This window comes from Spodoptera frugiperda, chromosome 19, assembly GCF_023101765.2.
Source record: "Spodoptera frugiperda isolate SF20-4 chromosome 19, AGI-APGP_CSIRO_Sfru_2.0, whole genome shotgun sequence".
NCBI classification, from domain to species: Eukaryota; Metazoa; Arthropoda; class Insecta; order Lepidoptera; family Noctuidae; genus Spodoptera; species Spodoptera frugiperda.
In genome coordinates this window covers 4532968-4555231 of record NC_064230.1, presented here as the reverse complement: position 1 = coordinate 4555231, position 22264 = coordinate 4532968, and the positions used below count along the sequence as shown (strand labels likewise).

The 22264-nt window shown below is 34.5% G+C and overlaps 1 protein-coding gene across 2 annotated transcripts in view; it reads right to left on the bottom strand.

The window, feature by feature from the left end:
- LOC126911892 (uncharacterized) overlaps positions 1-22264 on the bottom strand; it is a 132706-nt gene that overhangs the window by 80441 nt on the left and 30001 nt on the right. The gene's annotated exons all lie outside the window — the stretch shown is intronic.

Below are 22264 nucleotides of genomic sequence, written 5' to 3'. Positions count from 1 at the left end.
CTTGCCACATATTATGGATCAGTATGTTCATAAACAAGCGTTTTCTAACTTAGGACGCCATTGAAGTGATCGTTGTACGTGCAGTATTCGTATTTACAATTACTAGTGGTCGCCTAGTGGCCGAAATTCGACCATATATGATTTAATTTACAATACCACTTAACGTACGTTCAAGGATAATTTTTATTTAACTCAAACTCTTTTATAAAACTCTTTTCATATGAGACGTGAGAATATCATCGTAATGTCTATCGATTTTGACGTTTTGTCAAATACGATCAGATACTATGCATGTGTGTGTAATGTTTTATTTATTGATTTAATGTACTTTATAAGCATTATTTTTGAAAAATATTAGCGCTATGCACTTCTACTACACATAAACTATAAGTGTACCAAATTTTATGCTACTACGTCCGCGCAATTTTCGTAAAAAGAATTACAAAGTTTTTGCTTCACGTATTAATATATAGATTATATACTATGTTACATGTCTCTACAGGCAGCCCCATATATACGCGCATTGTGCGCTATCGAGTCAGTATGTCCAAGTAGTATGTGGTGACATACACTGCTCGAACTTGTATCGAAGTACAACCGTCAAGAAACTGCTGATTACGCCTAAATATCTGCCAAAGCTGGAATTTTACTGGCGCTTGATCATGTCACGCTTGCATTAGTGATACAGCGGGTACCTACGTGCCGACATATAGAATAATATTTCTTCATATAATCATTATTCCGCGATATCCACATTTTACAACTACTTGTAGTTCCAATGTTCAGTTTTCATTGTGACTACACAGTCACAATGAAAGTTGTATCGAAGACAACCGGCAAGAAACTTAAAATTATCTTGGAAAAGTTCAAAATGTCACTCTCCATGCCCATGGCCACTCTCCATTAGAACCTGTGCATTGTTCTATGTCTCAGAGACAATATTACTGTCTGCTACTATGGCAACGACAATTTCCCCACTTAGAACGATAATAAAGTGGTCGTTATATACAGAATATCTATGTTCCAACTCTTAATATTTCATGCGTGTGATATTATGTAAAAGGTCTCTGTCAAAGACAACCGTCAACAAACGTTTTGTATTGCCATTATATACGTACAGCAACATTATTCCAAATAGGAGTATAGTTACGAAGCATTCTCCGTTTTGTCTTTGTCTGTATTTTAAGTGTCATTTGAAATACTGTAAGAGAGTTGTATCGTATTGAACACAACCGTCAAGAAACTTATGTATCTGAGTATGTCTATGTAACAAGTAGTCGATGTCTATATTACAATCGTTTTCAAAAATGTTTTCTATTGCGAACAAAAATACGCGTGTAATAATTACTAATGTGTTATGTAATACATATACAAATATACATTTAAATATTGATAGTATCATCGATGTATGGTTTACATACTCTTTCAGAGTCTCAACAGATATGAGACCTCCTCAATGTTCTAGTAGTTTGTGTGTGTGTCAGTTCTACGTCTCACTTTCAATATATTCTTCAATACAAAATATTTAACAAACTTGTATCGAAGACAACCGTCAAGAAACTCGTCAGATAGTGTATGGAAGTTAAATAATCATTTTCTTTGATTGGCCGTGGTGTTCAATGTGTCTACTAGCAGTACGTGTCGGTACTTGGTGCATGAGTACGTAGTTATGGACACAGGAGGCGTGTTCAAACAATGTCATCTACTCGTAGCGATGTAATAATAAAGGAGTTTGGATGAGACCCACCTAGTCAGTATTTCCAAGTAGTCGGTGGCTCCAGCTACTTACTACTCTTTCCTACATGTTGCATGATTACAACATGAGTGTTGTATCGAAGACAACCGTCAAGAAACTCTTTGTATAGACTGTGGAGAAAGTGTTTTCTAATAATTTTCTCTGGACGTTCCCCACTTAGGACGTCAGTGGCGAAAGTTAAAGTGCTAAATATAGATAAACCATCAACCGTACTTGTTCTAATTGTGTGCGTCGATGTTTGTCGCGTGAATTATAATTGTCTTCAATTATCACCATTTATCTCTTCTGGTGCATATTAAAGTAAAACAGTTAAACATTCAGTTTCTCGTATTCTACGTGGACAGTCCATGTTTCAATTGTCAACATTTAAAATTATATAAACTACGATTTCCTCACTTATTTCATGACTGAAATGTCGTAAAAGAGTTCTGTGAAGGACAACCGTCAAGAAACTCATTATTCTATAACAAGAGTCAATTATTTTTCAATTAGTTGGGATGATGGTGTAATATTAAAGTATTCCATATTATATAACTCAGTATTTCCAAGTAGTTTGTATTCTCACAAACAACTACTCTTCAATATTTCCCATTTATGTTTAAAACATAAGAATTGTGTCAAAGACAACCATCAAGAAACTCTTTAAATAATCTACATTGTGAGTTATATTGTAGGTTGAGAATTTGTGCTATTGCTGTGGCATGTTGATAATTATGTTCCTATATCCGAATAGTTGGTAGTCTAATAAAGGACTACTAAGAAATGTTTCTTTCGTATTCATGTAATACGAACATTTTCTAATGTTGTATCGAATACAGCCAGCAAGAAACTCCACTAATCAAAATATACTCAAAATGACTCTTAGAACATTATGGTGCATTCACTGCACTGTCTTTCTAATCTGTGCTCAATGTTTTAATGAGTGTGTTAACACATTCACATTATTGACTTAAAATATATAAATTTGCAAAATAATGTCTCACGTATTTAACTAATACGTAAATTAGAGTTGTATCGAAGACAACCGTCAAGAAACTTTTTGCAGAATGAATTTGAATAATGTTAGATGTTGAAGAGTGTAAAGGACATGGCTAAACCAAAGTATGGACGTCGTAACCCGTACAAATAAATATTGTATAAATATGGTACCTAGCAATAAATAAAGCCGCATAATTAAAAATTGATATTTTGTAATTAAGAAGGTCCAGAAACTTGGCATATCTGCGCAATCCTGAAAATAAAGTAGCGTTCCTACGTCAAACAACGTTACAAAAACTTCAAACCACAACATTGCTGTGAACTTTTATCAAGGCGTTTTGATGTACCTGAGCCGAAAGTTATTTATATATGAGGTAGATAGGTAAACAATTCTGCTTATACTAGATAATGAACACAAAGTAACCAAGGACAGACACAAAATATATAGTAAGATTGTGCAATCTTATACAAAATATATATTTTGTGTCGATCAAAACATTTACAATTATTTGGTTTCAGAAAAAAGTCATTATATTACCGTTATTAAAAATTGATGTTCGTTTAATTATTTCGATTTGATTTTCGGGGAAACTAATGTCCTAATAATAGCTTGCAGTACCTACTTCCGTGTTGTCATGTCAAACCACAACAGAAAAAAATCAATTATGAAACTTATTTTTGTTAATTTTTGTTCACCAAGTTATAAGAATTAGTTAAACACAAAATAATTCATAAGTGAATATTTAAATGATACCGGTTAGCGTGAAATTCGTATTCTTGTTATTATGCCTGGGTCAGTCATTTAGCCATCTCCTTTATTGCTATTGTTTCTATTTGAATCTTGTAACATGTCTACAGAGTATTGCAAACATTGTAAAGTTGTATTAATGACGGGCGTCAAGTTAGAATCGCCTTCATTGTGATGCCACGTTGTAGCGCTCATTGCATTATATTGCTAGTTCTCTAATTGTTATTTGACGCTTGAAATTATATTAAAAATAACTCAAACACTTCGGATGCGTCCGGGTCGATGTCCACTGTGTCGTGTGTTGACAAATTATTAGGTACTTTACTGTATATTCCGTCTTTATAAATGACGGGATATTTAAAAAAGACTATGTCCCCACTGTGGAACTGTTTGTCGTTCTATGTGGTAATTCCATATTATATAACTCAGTATTTCCAAGTAGTTTGTAGTCTCACAAACAACTACTCTTTAATATATCCCACTTATGTTTAAAACATAAGAATTGTGTCGAAGACAACCATTAAGAAACTCTTTAAATATCGCGAGAGCTACGATGTCCAAGGAAATGCAACCATGAGCATTCTGTCAAGAATGTACGACTGAGGAGGAGGATGCTGCTCTACGGTCGTTCTACACAAGATATCCTTTTCAATACTTCATGTAATATGAAATATGTATTAAGATAAGATTATATGTTACATCGAAGAACAGCCGTCAAGAAACCCATTGAATATTGTAAGTCATTGTTGTTGGATATTACAGAATGTCTTTAAATGTCATTATACATTGACGTTACATTACAAGAAATCAAAATTGTATGTTCTATAAAAACTATAAGAGTAACTGTAAAATATATTTGATGCTTGCAAGCACACAATCGAACATATAGAGTTCCATAGAAGGACAACTGTCAACAAACTGTATTGTGCTATGAATAATATTGTGATGTAATTGTTCCACGCGGAGACAGACAGAGTCTGCTTCCAGTCGCTACTTGATGAGATGTAAGAATTCATTCGCATTCGCACAATACGAATATCTTCATAGTTGTGTCAAACACAAGACAACTGTCAAGAGGCTGGTGACGATGTGCCGTCAACCGCGCTTGTTCTAATGTGTGCGTCGATATATGTCGCGTGAATTATATTGTCTTTTTATCTAAGTTTTGCACTCGACTCAGTGTTGTATAAATCGGTGCGGAAATAAACATCAGTGTCTCTGGTTATGACGTCATTAAACGTTCCACGTCTCACTTCCAATGCCACATGCAAGTGTGATGAGACTTATTGTACGAGTGGAGTCACTCGTGTGCTCTGTTTACTACGACAAGTGCTAACGTTAGTACAACGTCTAGTACAATGTTCTACCAGCAAGTTCAGTGCACGGGGTATGTGCTTGTTCTAGCTGTGTGTGTCGATGTTTATAATGTAACCTATATATTAAATGTACGGTCTCAAATATAATGGTATTTTTCGGGCATTCTTGTAATTCTCTATAAGTCAGCTAATGTCACTTATGGAGTGGACAGTCCACGATATCATGTCACTGTTTGCGATTCTGATTATAATTCTACAGATTTGGGAAATTGTATCCCATGTGTTGTATTAACAGGTTTAAGGTCTCAGCACACATATGGGATCGGAAAGGGATCGTAACCGTAACGCCTTTTGCCTCGCTGTCAACCAGGCGTCAACCTACCGTATGCACGTAACGAAAGCGTATCAGCAGCGCCTGTACGTCAACTCGGCTACGGCTAGGCGACACCGACTAGACTAACACGATAGTTAGTCGGTACGGAGAGACGTAAGCGCGGGGACGGAGAAACGTAAGCGTGGGGACGATGAGCCGTAAGCGCGGGAATTTAAGTTCGGAGCCTGTTCCGAGGCGATACGGTGACGATCCCTTTCCGATCCCATATGTGTGCTGAGACCCTTAATGTGGCATGTTGATAATTATGTTCCTATATCCAAATAGTTGGTAGTCTAATAAAGGACTACTAACAAATGTTTCCTTCGTATTTACATAATGTCAATATTTTATAATGTTGTGTAGAAGACAACCGTCAAGAAACTTGTTGAGCAGTCTATGAATTTAAAAAATCTTGATTCTTTTTCTTCTCAGACGCAAGTTTTGTCCGCAAAACACAAAAAAGATATCGATATAAAACGAATAGAAGTATAATGTTGTATATAACAATACGCCTGGATGCGTACATCTCAGGAACTCCCTCCTTGTTATCGAGACGGAATGTTGAATATTCCATGTGCCACCAGGCCGCGCCTGTTGTAGTGTGCGATGACAGTTAAAACTATTTCCTAACTATTAAAATCGTTGATCTTTGCATGACGAATTATTGTCTTTATTATCTATGTCGACTCACTCATGTCCATGTCTTGTGTCCGACAGCTCATTAATCTTTGTATTCCTATAATCAACTGTTTCATGCGAAATATTTGTTTACAAGTAAAGTGGAACATTGCAGTTCCCACAATGAAGTCCTCACACTCTTGTAAGAGTTACATCAAAGACAACCGTCAAGAAACTCGCTGTTCTAGAAGCCGGCAATCTTCTTCTGGTACAAATTTTTCGTACTAATCGTATTAAAAATATTTTCCCACTTAGAAAGTCATTGAAGTGGTCGCTCTGTGTGTTCTGCGGAATGTACATGACTTAACTTCTTCATACTTAATGTCATTGAGAGGCAATGTATTGTATTAAACATTGAAAGTTCCATGGATTTGTCCATTTGTCTCGACATACATTTGTCAATAAATATTTCCTACACATGTCGTGACTGAAATGTCGTAAAAGAGTTCTGTGAAGGACAACCGTCAAGAAACTCAAAAGTCTTATTAAAGAAATATTCTGAAGTGGTGGTAATACCATGCATAGTATGGGACTCTTGTACAATACTTTGATAACAAAATATTAAACAATACGTTGTTTCTCGATGTTTATCAAAGTTGTGTCGAAGACAACCAGCAAGAAACTATGTGATGTAAGAATAGGAATAGATGAGAGATATGTCCTGTTACTGAAGTTATCAAAAGTTATCAAATGTAATGGTTTATTAAACGTTACCTTAAAGGTGTCAGATGAGATGTACGTAATCAGTATTTCCATGTATAGAGCTTGTGTTGCTATAGACAGCTACTTACATGTTTCCTTCGTATTTACATGATGTGAATATTTTGTAAAGTTGTATAAAAGACAACCGTCAAGAAACTAGTTCTCGTCAACTGGAGTACCTTAATATTAGCTTTTGTTTTCTTTGATATTAGTTAAAACAGCCTCAATTATACTTGTCTTCGTGCGACGATGGCTGACGCATGCACTATACTGATACTGACTACATCTACGTCATTTCAATGTTCATGCCGTGTGTTACAAAGCTCATTCAGCTACAATTGTCAACAATGAGATATATTACAGTTGTGTCGAAGACAACCGTCAAGATACTTGTTGCAATAATGTCATCTATTTATTTGCTGGTACTTGTAAACTATCCATGTACGTGTATTTGTGGTACATACCACTTATTGCATTAACTTGTGCAGTGTACTTCCCCCACTAATGTCGCCATTGAAGTGGTGTTTCTACGTGGAATATGATATTTCTTCTGTCTTGTGTGTGCATTGTAATGTTTACGTAAACACACGTTATAAAGAGGTTGAATAGAAATGTTACTGCCTGTCATTGTGTCAGAAGGCAGCCACAGTGTGTCCACATTTGGTACAACGACACAATGACTCCAACTACGTATGTATGTTCCCCGACAGAAGCAGGTCCGAGCGAGTCCTTGTTCCCTGTGTGTGTCACGGTTGTAATGTCTAGTTGCTAGTTCTCTAGTTGTGTGCGTTGCTATTTACTGAATGTTGAGTCAGTCCCGTGTCCTGTGCGGTAGTAAGGTAGATACTGGTGTTGGTGTCAGTACAACGTCTAGTACAATGTTCTACCAGCAAGTTCAGTGCACGCGGTGTGTGCTAGTTCTAGCTGTGTGCAATCCCTGTGTCTCCACTAATTAGTTTTATAATAAAAAAAGTAATTTAAAAAACTAAAAAACCCGACTGCGTTTGTTTAAAATATTAAAATGAAAAAACCCTAAAACAAGAAAGTCTTCGTAAAATGTAAGCAGTCGGGACCCATTCTTAATATAAAGATTTTGTGAGGGCACATACGGCTGGCTTTCCAGTGTACATTGTACACAATGTACATTGTGCAGCTACTGACTGATGTATCTCTCGTAATGTATTCTATGATTAAAGTATTGTATAATACGTAAAACGTTATTTATTATACGTTAAAGTATTGTATAAGAGTTCTATCGAAGAACAAACATCAAGAAACTAACTTGTCTTGGAATGGAATGATTTCGTTATTCTTACTACTTGTAGTTTTTTGAGGAAGCTTCCATAATGATCCCTTGTAATCAGATGACCGAGGAGACAACCTTAGTCAATATAAAAAAACTGAAACTTATTGTCGATATTTGTCGTGTGTCTATGTCATGTATTAAGGGTTTGCCCCTCTCCTGTTTTGCAGAATTAGTATTTCCAAGTAGCTTGTAATCTGATAAATGGCTACTTATAAAATGTTTCCTATACAATAACTTTTTATAAGAATTCCTTCAAAAGAAGGTAAGAAACTCGTATCTAGACGTAAATTTAATACGTTTGGAAGATATAGGTAGACGATCAAATAATTATGTTCGAACAACCTTGTATCGAAGCACAACCGTCAAGAAACTGCTGATTACGTCTAAATATCTGCCAAAGCTGGAATTTTACTGGCGCTTGATCATGTCACGCTTGCATTAGTGATACAGCGGGTACCTACGTGCCGACATATAGAATAATATATCGAAGACAACCGGCAAGAAACTTAGAATTATTTAGGAAATGTTTAAAATGTAACTCTCCATTCCCATGGTCACTCTCCATCAGAACCTGTGCATTGTTCCATATCTCAGAGACAATATTGCTGACTGCTACTGTGGCAAATGTTCACTATATACGGACTTTTGTGTGCGTCGATATATGTCGTATGAATTATATTGTGTGTATTGTTTCGTCCATCTTCATATCTTGGGTTCCAAAGCCCGCCCTGATAAAACGTTTGACATACGAGATACATCGGTCATCATTTCTAGGAACGTCTTGATGCGATATAGGTATAATTTCCCCACTTAGAACGATACTAAAGTGATCGTTATACACAGAATATCTATGTTCCAACTCTCAATATTTCATGTGTGTAATATGAAAAAGGTCTCTGTCAAAGACAACCGTCAAGAAACGTTTTGTATTGCCTTTATATATTATTATAATGCCTCCACTTCCAGTCGCTAGATGTGATGTAATGATTTCTTCATATTTGCGCAGGATGAATACTTCCAAAGTTGTATCGAAGACAACCGTCAAGAAACTCGTTACCATAGCAACCGAGTCAATTATTACTATCAACTGGTTATCTTGTGGAAGACCATTTTTCCCATTCAGAATTATATATTTTTGTAATCTATGTGGTAAATCATATTACACTTATTCAAAGTTATTTAACAACTAGCTTTTGCCCGCGACTTCGTTCGCGTGGAATAGTGACTTCTGGCAAATTTTTGTTTTAACCACATAGTTCCCGATCTCGCAGGATCTCTTCAAAAATGAGATGTGGAAGATATTCCAGGGAACTCTTCAAAAATCAAAATAATGAGCTCTGCGTTTGAATTTAATAGATGTATACTCGCTTAGGGCATTGAAAAAATAGTTTAAAAACGGACTTAAACTAACTTAAAACTAAAGAAAGCTACGAATTACGAATTTATAACAATTAAAAAAGAAACTATATTACAACCTATCCTCTATGCTATAATAACCAAGCTTAAACTAAATAATTTAAAAGAAACGACTTAAATCTAATCTAATTAATTTATAAATTAGACTTACAATTTTATTAAAAAAACTAACTACAGTAACTACTAATAATCGATATCAAACTAAACCTACGTTAAATAGTTTAACCAGAAAACCAGGAAAACCCAACAAATAAACTTATTAATTGACAAATACAACGAAACCAATTTAGAATATACGAAACAGCAGAACCACTACAGACAAATAATCATACGACTGATAATACACTTTTTCTACGATAGTACCGAAGCGATCGGCCGATACCCAACCAAATGAATGTAACGAAACCATAGCGCGATCTATTTCGATCTATCGAGGATAAAGACAACTTGGATTATTTATTTATACTCCGTTCGGGCATTTTCTTTGTACTAAAAGTTTAATTATATTGATATTATTTTTTTCATGCCTTTTTACTATTTATTTACTTTTTTCGATGAATTAAAACAATAACATGAACCGAAGTCGTGTAACGATCGACATAGAATTATCTATACTCCGTTAGAGCATTTTCTTTGTACTAAAAGTTGTATTATATTATATTTTACATTGCTTTTTACTATTTTGTAAAAAACAAATTTCCAATGAATTAAAACAATAACATGAACCGAAGTCGTGTAACGATCGACATAGAATTATTTATAAATAATTTATTTCTTATTTTTATTTTTTGATTTTTGAAATAAAAATATATCTATGTCCTTTCTAAGGTTCTAAACTATATCTGTACCAAATTTCAACCAAATCCGTCAAATAGTTGCGGAGATTAATGGTATAAGCATAGAATGTTCGACGTGATTCTTTAATTTGACATAACTTTTTTATTTATGAACCGATTGACATGAAACAAACATTAAATGTAAATTTAAGCATCCCACAATATATTCGTGAAAACCGCATCTAACTCGGATCAGCCGTTTCTGAGATTAGCGCGCACAGACGAACAGACAAACAGACAAACAGACAAAAAAAAAGTTAATTACATTTTTGGGTTCGACATCGACATAACAATAACCCCTGCTATTTTTTTTATTTTTATTTTCAATGTACAGACAGCACTTTTCTACGATTTTATTATATGTATAGATGTACCGTCCGCCGTGCTTGTTCTAACTGTGTGCGTCGATATTTGTCTAATGAGCTATATTGTCTTCATCTATGTTATCAGAAGTAGTGGCTGAATGTTGAATGGTCGCTACATATTTCACGGTCAAACTATTGTATTAGAGTTGTATCGAAGGACAACCGTCAAGAAACACAAAAATTGTATTTGTATACATTCTTCGCACGAGGAAACGGATTTGCAGCGCTTGTCTGAGAAGACAAGCACAATAAATTAAAACTAAAACATTATAGTATTAGTATGTTGTATTGGACAAGGGTATATTGAGGTAAATGTCTTTAATCGTCTTTTCTATAGACCTACCCAAGGTTTAAGAAATAATTTCCCCACTTATTGAAGTTTCTTCACTTTCCATTGAAGTGGTGTTTCTACGTGGAATATGTAAATATTTTCCTACGTATGTATGTACATTGTGCAGCTACTGACTGATGTATCTCACGTAATATATTCTATGATTAAAGTATTGTATAATACAAAGAATTTTATAAAATTAAATGTTTCATGTCTTAGAAGGAAGCACTACATTCAGGCACCAGAGGTGTTAGTTGAAATGAATGATATAAAATGAATTTACTACTATTTCTACACATATTAATGAAATCTATAACAATTACATAATGTGTCAGTATTTCTAAACAGTTGGTAGTGAACTGCCACTTACAAATATTTTCTACTTCTTTCATGTTTCATATAATTATATTGTAAAAGCGTTGTATCGAAGACAACCGTCAAGAAACACAGAGAGTAGTGTATAAAGTTAACGTTACTTCACCTTCCATATCTCCGAGTGATTTAAATATTTGATATGAATATACTAAATAACATTTCATGTCTCAGAAGGCGGCACTACATTCAGGCGCTCGATGTGACGCTGTGCGCGTCGATATTTGGTACAACAATATTACTGACTGCAACTATATCTAATGTTCTATGAGTGTTGCATGTTAGCTTGTGTCGAAGACAACCGTCAAGAAACTTTAAATCGAATTAAATCAAATCAATGTTGTTGCACAATTTATAGAAATATTCCTACACTAGCTTTTGCCCGCGACTTCGTTCGCGTGGAATAGTGACTTCTGGCAAATTTTTGTTTTAACCACATAGTTCCCGATCTCGCAGGATCTCTTCAAAAATGAGATGTGGAAGATATTCCAGGGAACTCTTCAAAAATCAAAATAATGAGCTCTGCGTTTGAATTTAATAGATGTATACTCGCTTAGGGCATTGAAAAAATAGTTTAAAAACGGACTTAAACTAACTTAAAACTAAAGAAAGCTACGAATTACGAATTTATAACAATTAAAAAAGAAACTATATTACAACCTATCCTCTATGCTATAATAACCAAGCTTAAACTAAATAATTTAAAAGAAACGACTTAAATCTAATCTAATTAATTTATAAATTAGACTTACAATTTTATTAAAAAAACTAACTACAGTAACTACTAATAATCGATATCAAACTAAACCTACGTTAAATAGTTTAACCAGAAAACCAGGAAAACCCAACAAATAAACTTATTAATTGACAAATACAACGAAACCAATTTAGAATATACGAAACAGCAGAACCACTACAGACAAATAATCATACGACTGATAATACACTTTTTCTACGATAGTACCGAAGCGATCGGCCGATACCCAACCAAATGAATGTAACGAAACCATAGCGCGATCTATTTCGATCTATCGAGGATAAAGACAACTTGGATTATTTATTTATACTCCGTTCGGGCATTTTCTTTGTACTAAAAGTTTAATTATATTGATATTATTTTTTTCATGCCTTTTTACTATTTATTTACTTTTTTTCGATGAATTAAAACAATAACATGAACCGAAGTCGTGTAACGATCGACATAGAATTATCTATACTCCGTTAGAGCATTTTCTTTGTACTAAAAGTTGTATTATATTATATTTTACATTGCTTTTTACTATTTTGTAAAAAACAAATTTCCAATGAATTAAAACAATAACATGAACCGAAGTCGTGTAACGATCGACATAGAATTATTTATAAATAATTTATTTCTTATTTTTATTTTTTGATTTTTGAAATAAAAATATATCTATGTCCTTTCTAAGGTTCTAAACTATATCTGTACCAAATTTCAACCAAATCCGTCAAATAGTTGCGGAGATTAATGGTATAAGCATAGAATGTTCGACGTGATTCTTTAATTTGACATAACTTTTTTATTTATGAACCGATTGACATGAAACAAACACTAAATGTAAATTTAAGCATCCCACAATATATTCGTGAAAACCGCATCTAACTCGGATCAGCCGTTTCTGAGATTAGCGCGCACAGACGAACAGACAAACAGACAAACAGACAAACAGACAAACAGACAAAAAAAGTTAATTACATTTTTGGGTTCGACATCGACATAACAATAACCCCTGCTATTTTTTTTATTTTTATTTTCAATGTACAGACAGCACTTTTCTACGATTTTATTATATGTACTAGCTTTTGCCCGCGACTTCGTTCGCGTGGAATAGTGACTTCTGGCAAATTTTTGTTTTAACCACATAGTTCCCGATCTCGCAGGATCTCTTCAAAAATGAGATGTGGAAGATATTCCAGGGAACTCTTCAAAAATCAAAATAATGAGCTCTGCGTTTGAATTTAATAGATGTATACTCGCTTAGGGCATTGAAAAAATAGTTTAAAAACGGACTTAAACTAACTTAAAACTAAAGAAAGCTACGAATTACGAATTTATAACAATTAAAAAAGAAACTATATTACAACCTATCCTCTATGCTATAATAACCAAGCTTAAACTAAATAATTTAAAAGAAACGACTTAAATCTAATCTAATTAATTTATAAATTAGACTTACAATTTTATTAAAAAAACTAACTACAGTAACTACTAATAATCGATATCAAACTAAACCTACGTTAAATAGTTTAACCAGAAAACCAGGAAAACCCAACAAATAAACTTATTAATTGACAAATACAACGAAACCAATTTAGAATATACGAAACAGCAGAACCACTACAGACAAATAATCATACGACTGATAATACACTTTTTCTACGATAGTACCGAAGCGATCGGCCGATACCCAACCAAATGAATGTAACGAAACCATAGCGCGATCTATTTCGATCTATCGAGGATAAAGACAACTTGGATTATTTATTTATACTCCGTTCGGGCATTTTCTTTGTACTAAAAGTTTAATTATATTGATATTATTTTTTTCATACCTTTTTACTATTTATTTAATTTTTTGTATAATTAAAACAATAACATGAACCGAAGTCGTGTAACGATCGACATAGAATTATCTATACTCCGTTAGAGCATTTTCTTTGTACTAAAAGTTGTATTATATTATATTTTACATTGCTTTTTACTATTTTGTAAAAAACAAATTTCCAATGAATTAAAACAATAACATGAACCGAAGTCGTGTAACGATCGACATAGAATTATTTATAAATAATTTATTTCTTATTTTTATTTTTTGATTTTTGAAATAAAAATATATCTATGTCCTTTCTAAGGTTCTAAACTATATCTGTACCAAATTTCAACCAAATCCGTCAAATAGTTGCGGAGATTAATGGTATAAGCATAGAATGTTCGACGTGATTCTTTAATTTGACATAACTTTTTTATTTATGAACCGATTGACATGAAACAAACATTAAATGTAAATTTAAGCATCCCACAATATATTCGTGAAAACCGCATCTAACTCGGATCAGCCGTTTCTGAGATTAGCGCGCACAGACGAACAGACAAACAGACAAACAGACAAAAAAAAAGTTAATTACATTTTTGGGTTCGACATCGACATAACAATAACCCCTGCTATTTTTTTTATTTTTATTTTCAATGTACAGACAGCACTTTTCTACGATTTTATTATATGTATAGATAGATAGATATCCTTCTTTCTACACATGTTCTACATTTGGAGGGGGAAATACCTTATCTTACTAAAATATCCAATTATATTGAATTTAAATGTTTGAATTTCAACATTAATGTTTTACAAACACTCCTCCATACAGGAGCTAACATAACTATTTCCCCACTTATGACGTCACTAAAGTGGTTCTCAATTCTCAATATTAAATGTTTTGTCTAGTAATTAGCATTGTGCGAAATGTTTGGTAAAGTTGTATCGAAGACAACCGCCAAGAAACTCAATTGTATTTGAAACATTGTGCAGACTCAGAGGTCCAGAAGAATATGTACATTCAGGGTACTGTTTGATGCTATAGTCAGGAGTCACCTTGAGCATAGTGCGGTCATTGTGGCCCACAAACATGTAACGAAGTACAGTGTCATGTTAGAGCGAGTCCAGAACAAGTTCACCAGGCGCTTGTACAACAATCTGTACGTTTACCCCGTGTAGTACAACGAGCTATGAGTACGCAGGGAGTTCTCTCTGGCTGCATACGTGGTGAAGTAGTTGCGGGGTGTGGCACACAACGCGGGAGTGCTGCGCCACCGCCAGCCAGATTTGTATCGAAGACAACCATCAAGAAACTCCCTTGTCCTCGACTATTTAACTATTACTTTGGAAAGTCTTTAGGGTCCCAATTTTCAAAAAACTGAAGTTAAGAAGGTGTTTGAAATAACTGTCACCTCTTAGTACCATTATGTTCGATCAACCTTGTATCGAAGACAACCGTCAAGAAACTCATTAGTTCGTGAAGCTAGCAGACAAGTTTACTTCTTCATTAGTAAAACAATATATTTGACTGTAATCGGGATTAATCCGGACAAATGTTCATTGAATATTAATAATGATTGCAGTATTAACTGTAAATCCAATGAATTTTCTAAATAATGTTTCATGTCTTAGAAGGAAGCACTACATTCAGGCACCAGAGGTGTTAAAGTTGTATCGAATACAACCATCAAGAAACACAATTGTCCTTAATGTTGTGATGAAGTATTGCAGGTTCTTGAAATACTCCATCGTGGCATTAACTGCTACTTACAATGTTTCCTTTATTTCATGATTGAAATATTGTATAAGCGTTGTATTGAAGACAACAGTTTTCAATGTCTTGTGACGGATGGTGTAAGCTACGCCATTAAAGTCCTCATTCCGGAATATCCATGTGTAATAATCTCAACATTTTTGATGTGATTTGATTATGAGTGTACTTAAGTTTCCACTCTTGTGTTGTTACCATTCGACTACACACAGATCATTTATTTCTATATAATTAAAAAATCTCGTTTCACGTGGTCATTCCTATCAGTATTTAAACTGATAATGAAATATACAAGTTCCACGGATGTTTCAGACTGACATGACCTAGTCAGTACCTGCAATTAGTTTGCAGTCTCAAATGTTTCCTCCGTATTTAAATAATACGAAACTTTACAAGTTGTATCAAAGACAACCGTCAAGAAACTTGTTGCAATAATGTCATCTATTGATTCAGTTGTACTTGTAAAACATCCGTGTACGTGTATTTGTGGTACATACCACTTATTGTATTAACTTGTGCAGTTTACTTCCCCCACTAATGCCGCCATTGAAGTGGTGTTTCTACGTGGAATATGATATTTCTTCTGTCTTGTGTGTGCATTGTAATGTTTACGTAAACACACGTTATAAAGAGGTTGAATAGAAATGATATGAATGAACATACAAACTAACAATGTATTGCTACTTCAGTATTGTATATTGTAAGTTCAATATATTTGTTAATATTCCGAGTCTCACGATCCGATACAAGTTCATTAAATAACTTCCATGTATTGGATTGTTCATGACTGTTGTGTGGCTTGTGTTGAGTACAACCGTCAAGAAACTCGTTGAGCAGTCTATGTATTGTAAAAAAAAACTTTACCATATGATTTTGATAGTCAACGTTTAAAGTTTGCACCAAAAAAATTAAACAGAGTTAAAACTATTTCCTAAATATTAGTCGTGGGACTTTGTTGCATGAATTATTGTCTTTATCTATGTCGACTCACTCATGTCCATGTCTTGTGTCCGACAGCTCATTAATCTTTGTATTTCTATAATCAACTGTTTCATGCGAAATATTTGTTCACAAGTAAAGTGGAACATTGCAGTTCCCACAATGAAGTCCTCACACTCTTGTAAGAGTTACATCAAAGACAACCGTCAAGAAACTCGTTGTTCTAGAAGACGGCAATATTCTTTTTGTTCTCGTTGTGTTGGAAATATTTCCCCACTTAGAAAGTCATTGAAGTGGTCGCTCCGTGTGTACTGCGGAATGTACATGATTTAACTTCTTCATACTTAATGTCATTGAGAGACAATGTATTGTATTAAACATTGAAAGTTCCAAGGATTTGTCCATTTGTCTCGACATACATTTGTCAATAAATATTTCCTACACATGTCGTGACTGAAATGTCGTAAAAGAGTTCTGTGAAGAACAACCGTCAAGAAACTTCTTCGTACTTCTATGAAATGTAAAACTAAGTCAAGATACTCGAGGTGGTCGAGCACCTCCTGATGCTATTTACTCATTCAGTATTTCCAAATAGCTTGTAGCTCCATGTACAGCTACTTACATATATTTCTCGCACATTTCATGTTCAACGTTTTTTCTGAGAGTTGTATCAAAGAACAACCGTCAAGAAACACTTCGATGAGTTTAATGTTAAACATATAAGAGTTTTTTCGTAAATTGGAAATTGTAATGTTAGTAACTCCATTAATTGTTACTTGCTAATTATTAAACAACTGATGTACAATCAGTATTTCCAAGTATGTAGTTTGTCACCTCATAGACTGCTACTTACTAATATTTTCTACTTCTTACAAGATTGTAATATTGTAAAAGCGTTGTATAGAAGACAACTGACAAGAAACATTGAAACCATTCCATGTCGATGTAATTGTTTGCTTGCACGCGGCGTGGCTTGCACACAAGTTGCAGTCACATGTGATGTGTTCTCGTTCTAGCCGTGCGTTGTGTATCGTGTATTCTGTGAACATATTGACGCGATATAAAACTACTATTTCCCCACTTACAACTATTTGTAGTTGTTCATGACTCTCACAATATTCATTTGTTTTGAATATTGAATTATTCTCCGTGGTACTCCGTGGCATTATTGAGAGTTTTACATCTCACTTTCAATGTCGCATTCAGCCACAATGAGACTTATTGTACAAAATATTTGTTAGCTTTGTATCGAAGACAACCGTCAAGAAACTTATTGGATAGAAGAGGTTTATAAAGTTATGAGAGTATTATCATATGTATGGTGATTCCTGCTAGTATAAACTTATTAAAAAAAAATTGAGTAGTACTCCATATGGAACGAACTTGTGATTTACACAAATACGAATATTCAGACTACAAGAATATTTGTAACTTCCCACTTATTCAAAGTTATTTAACAATGTACCGTCCGCCGTGCTTGTTCTAACTGTGTGCGTCGATATTTGTCTAATGAGCTATATTGTCTTCATCTATGTTATCAGAAGTAATGACATAAGAGTTGTGTTGAAGACAACCATTAAGAAACTCTTTAAATAATCTACTTTGTAGGGTTACTTGTATTTTCCCTCATTTCATGATTGAAATATTGTAAAAGTGTTATATCGAAGACAACTATCAAGAAACTTCATTGTATTCTTATGGAAATCATCGCTAGAGTCTAAAGGTATAATACATCTCCATTAAAAAGAGACAACAATAACAAACATGTTTCTGCCCTTGTCATTTCGGGTCTGACGTCATTGACATGTCAATTGTTTTTTATTTGTGTTGGACCAAAGAAAGTTCAATAAATGAATTTAGAAAGAGAATACGATGTTTCTGTCCTTGTCATTTTGTGCATGACGTCACTGACATGTCAATTGTTTTTTATTTGTGTTGGACCAAAGAAAGTTCAATAAATGAATTTAGAAAGAGAATACGATGTTTCTGTCCTTGTCATTTTGTGCATGACGTCACTGACATGTCATTTGTTTTTTTGTTAAACGTACATAATGGAAATTAGTCTTGTCTCTGTGTGACATGCGTCAAAATGTAAGGGAAAGTAAGTTTTCTTCATAAAAATATTTGTCATGATTTTTTAATAAAGTGTTTGTGTTGATCTTTTCGCAAAATGTAAAGTACTAATGTACTCTAGTAGTTTTAAGACAAACTTACTTTGTACTATGTAAAATATGTCCGAGTGAGGAGAGAACTGTGTAATGTTGATGTATCTTTTAAATAAAATATATTTCATATTGACAAAATGCCTTGTAATGGCGAGTACAAAACTGCATTCTAGAATAAGTATTTACAAGATACAACAACTGAATGTTGTTTTATTTATATTTGTAGTAGTGGTAGTGTTAAGCCTTTGGGTGTGGGATCATACACGCCCATTAACTCGGCCCTGGGGGGAGTAGAGTCACCTTCTCTACTCTTCACTTGGGCAATTCCTGTCTGGCGCGTCCATGTCGCGGGGGTGGGCGACATCTTACACTTCAGTAGGCCGGAGTGTGCAGATGGCGAAGTTCAGCAGGGACCCAGTCCTGCGGGGTATAACGCGGAACCCGTGCCCAGGGTTACGGGCGAAGACCGCAACAAGTGGAGACGCATCGCGAGAGCTACGATATCCAGGGAAATGCATCATTGTCAACCACGAGCATTCTGTCAAGAATGTACGACTGAGGAGGAGGATGCTGCTCTACGGTCGTTGTACACAAGATATCCTTTTCAGTATTTCATGTAATATGAAATATGTATTAAAATTAACTGTATGTTACATCGAAGAACAACCGTCAAGAAACTCGTTGAATAATGTATCAACTATAATTATTATTTTTTGTATTTTTTCAGTATGATGGTTAAAGAATGTCTTTAAATGTCATTATACACTGACGTTATAATTACAAAAAATAAAAGTTGTATGTTTTATAACAACTATAAGTGTAACTGTAGAATATATTTGTTGCTTGCAAGCACACAATCGAACATATAGAGTTCCATAGAAGGACAACTGTCAACAAACTGTATTGTGCTATGAATAATATTGTGATGTAATTGTTCCACGCGGAGACAGACAGAGTCTGCTTCCAGTCGCTACTTGATGAGATGTAAGGATTCATTCGCATTCGCACAATACGAATATCTTCATAGTTGTGTCAAACACAAGACAACTGTCAAGAGGCTGGTGACGATGTGCCGTCAACCGCTTGTTCTAATTGTGTGCGTCCTTGTTGTGTTTATGAACAGTTAGGATATATAGTGTCCTATGTACGCATGTACAATATCATTCTATTCGTTTAACCTTTCAATAGTCGCATGGGGTTAGGAACACTTGAAAGTGTAAAACATGTAGATTGCAGTGTCTCAGACTGTCCATGTTCATGTCTTGGGTTCCAAAGCCCGTCCTGATAAAACGTTTGACATACGAGATACATCGGTCATCATTTCTAGGAACGTCTTGATGCGATATAGGTACAACGACAATTTCCTCTTTGTCGTTATTACGTGCGACATAAATATATTGTATTTACTAAAGTTGTAGCGAAGACAACCAGTAAGAAACGTTGAGTAGTGTAGCGACAGACTAGTTTGTTCTAGTTGTGTGCGTCGATGTTTGTCGCGTGAATTATATTGTCTATACATAAGCAACATTGTCAACCACGAGCATTCTGTCAAGAATGTACGACTGAGGAGGAGGATGCTCTATAGTCGTTCTACACAAGATATCCTTTTTAATACGCCATGTCATATAGAAGAACTACCGTCAAGAAACTCATTGAATATTATTATTATATATTTGATTTTTAAATTTAACGCAGTCTTTAGGGTTCCGCCAAATCAATTATGGTGAACGTTTTACTGTGAGTACTAGAGGCTAGTTACTGTTAGACAAGATATCCTTTTCAGTATTTCATGTGATATGAAATATGTATTAAGATAAAATATTTGTCACACCAAAAAACAACTTAATATAATCTGTGAAATGTTCAAAATGGATTACTCCGTGGTACCTTTCCATTAGAACCTGTGCATTGTTCCATGTCTCAGAGACAATATTACTGACTGCTACTGTGGCAAGTGTTCACTATATACGGACTTGTGTGTGTCGATATATGTCGTATGAATTATATTGTCTGTATTTTTTCTTCCATATTCATATCTTGGGTTCCAAAGCCCGTCCTGATAAAACGTTTGACATACAAGATACATCGGTCATCATTTCTAGGAACGTCTTGATGCGATTTAGGTACAACGACAATTTCCCCACTTAGAATGATACTAAAGTGGTCGTTATACATAGAATATCTATGTTCTAACTCTAAATGTTTCATGTGTGTAATATGAAATAGGTCTCTGTCAAAGACAACCGTCAAGAAACGTTTTGTATTGCCATTATATACGTACATCAACATTATTCCGAACAGGATTATAATTATGAAGCATTCCTCGCTTTGTCTTTGTCGTTATTACGTGCGACATAAATATATTGTATTTATTAAAGTTGTAGCGAAGACAACCAGTAAGAAACGTTGAGTAGTGTAGCGACAGACTAGTTTGTTCTAGTTGTGTGCGTCGATGTTTGTCGCGTGAATTATATATCTATTTAATTATCCAACTTTCTTCATCAAAGTTAAAGTCAAAGACAAAGCATTTATTTCAATTAATCCTAAATTACGCACTTTTGAAACGTCAAATAGAATTGTCCGTCAGTACGTCCGTCAGTGAAGCTAGGCGCTCGTTCCAAAGTCTATTTTACCTAGTTCGTCATATTGATGTTCATATTCAATTAATAAATGCCAATATGAATATATTGTGAACAAACAACTGTTTCCCCAAACGTTGGAACTCCAATGAATTTGTTCAACGAGGCCCATATCACATATGGTGCCCGATGAGGTTGACTCAATCAGTATTTTCAAGTAATGTTCTCCCCTTGTTTCGTAATTGATATATTATACTAGCGTTGTATCGAAGACGACCGTCAAGAAACACAGAGAGTATAAAGTGAACGTATGACTCTCCCATAATTTCGGGCAATTGATTAAATTTAAAAGTAAATAAATACTAGTTTAGTACACGGGGAGTCTGCTAGTTCTAGCTGTGTGTGTCGATGTTTGAAAGTATTGACTGGGTCTATTTCTTCCTTGTTCTGTAAGAGTGCGGTTCAGTATAAGAAGAGGTTAGGCACATATCGAGATATAAATAAGTATTTTGCCTCAGAGGCTTCAAGATATTTGTAATTCCCTCTCAGTATCATTGCTCGGAGGCAGCGCCTAGCTTCACTGACAGACAGACTGACGGACAATTTAATTTGACGTTTCAAAAGTGCCTAATTTAGGATTAATTGAAATAAATGCTTTGACTTGACTTGACTTGACTTGAGTTGTTTAACGATTACTCGTACAATGAGTATTGTGTGCGCTCTGTGGGGTGTGCGTCGATATTTTGTCAATAGTTCGGTAGGTCCTCGTACAACGATGTTGCAAGTTCGATTCATGTCGTGCCAAATGTTCTTGGAAGTAAATTCAACCAATTCTAAGTAAAGAAGACAACCGCCAAGGAACTCATTAGTCGCCATTAATAATTCGTGGATCGTTGTAGTTGTTATTGTTTGTGTCAATATTACTCCATACTCGTCACATTCTCCACGTCTCCAGTCACTATTGTCTAGTGATTAGCGTTGTACTAAACTCTAGTTGGAGTTGTACCGAATACAACCGTCAAGAAACTTGTTGCAATAATGTTATCCAATAGGTAATCGTCGAGTAAATTATCGTCTA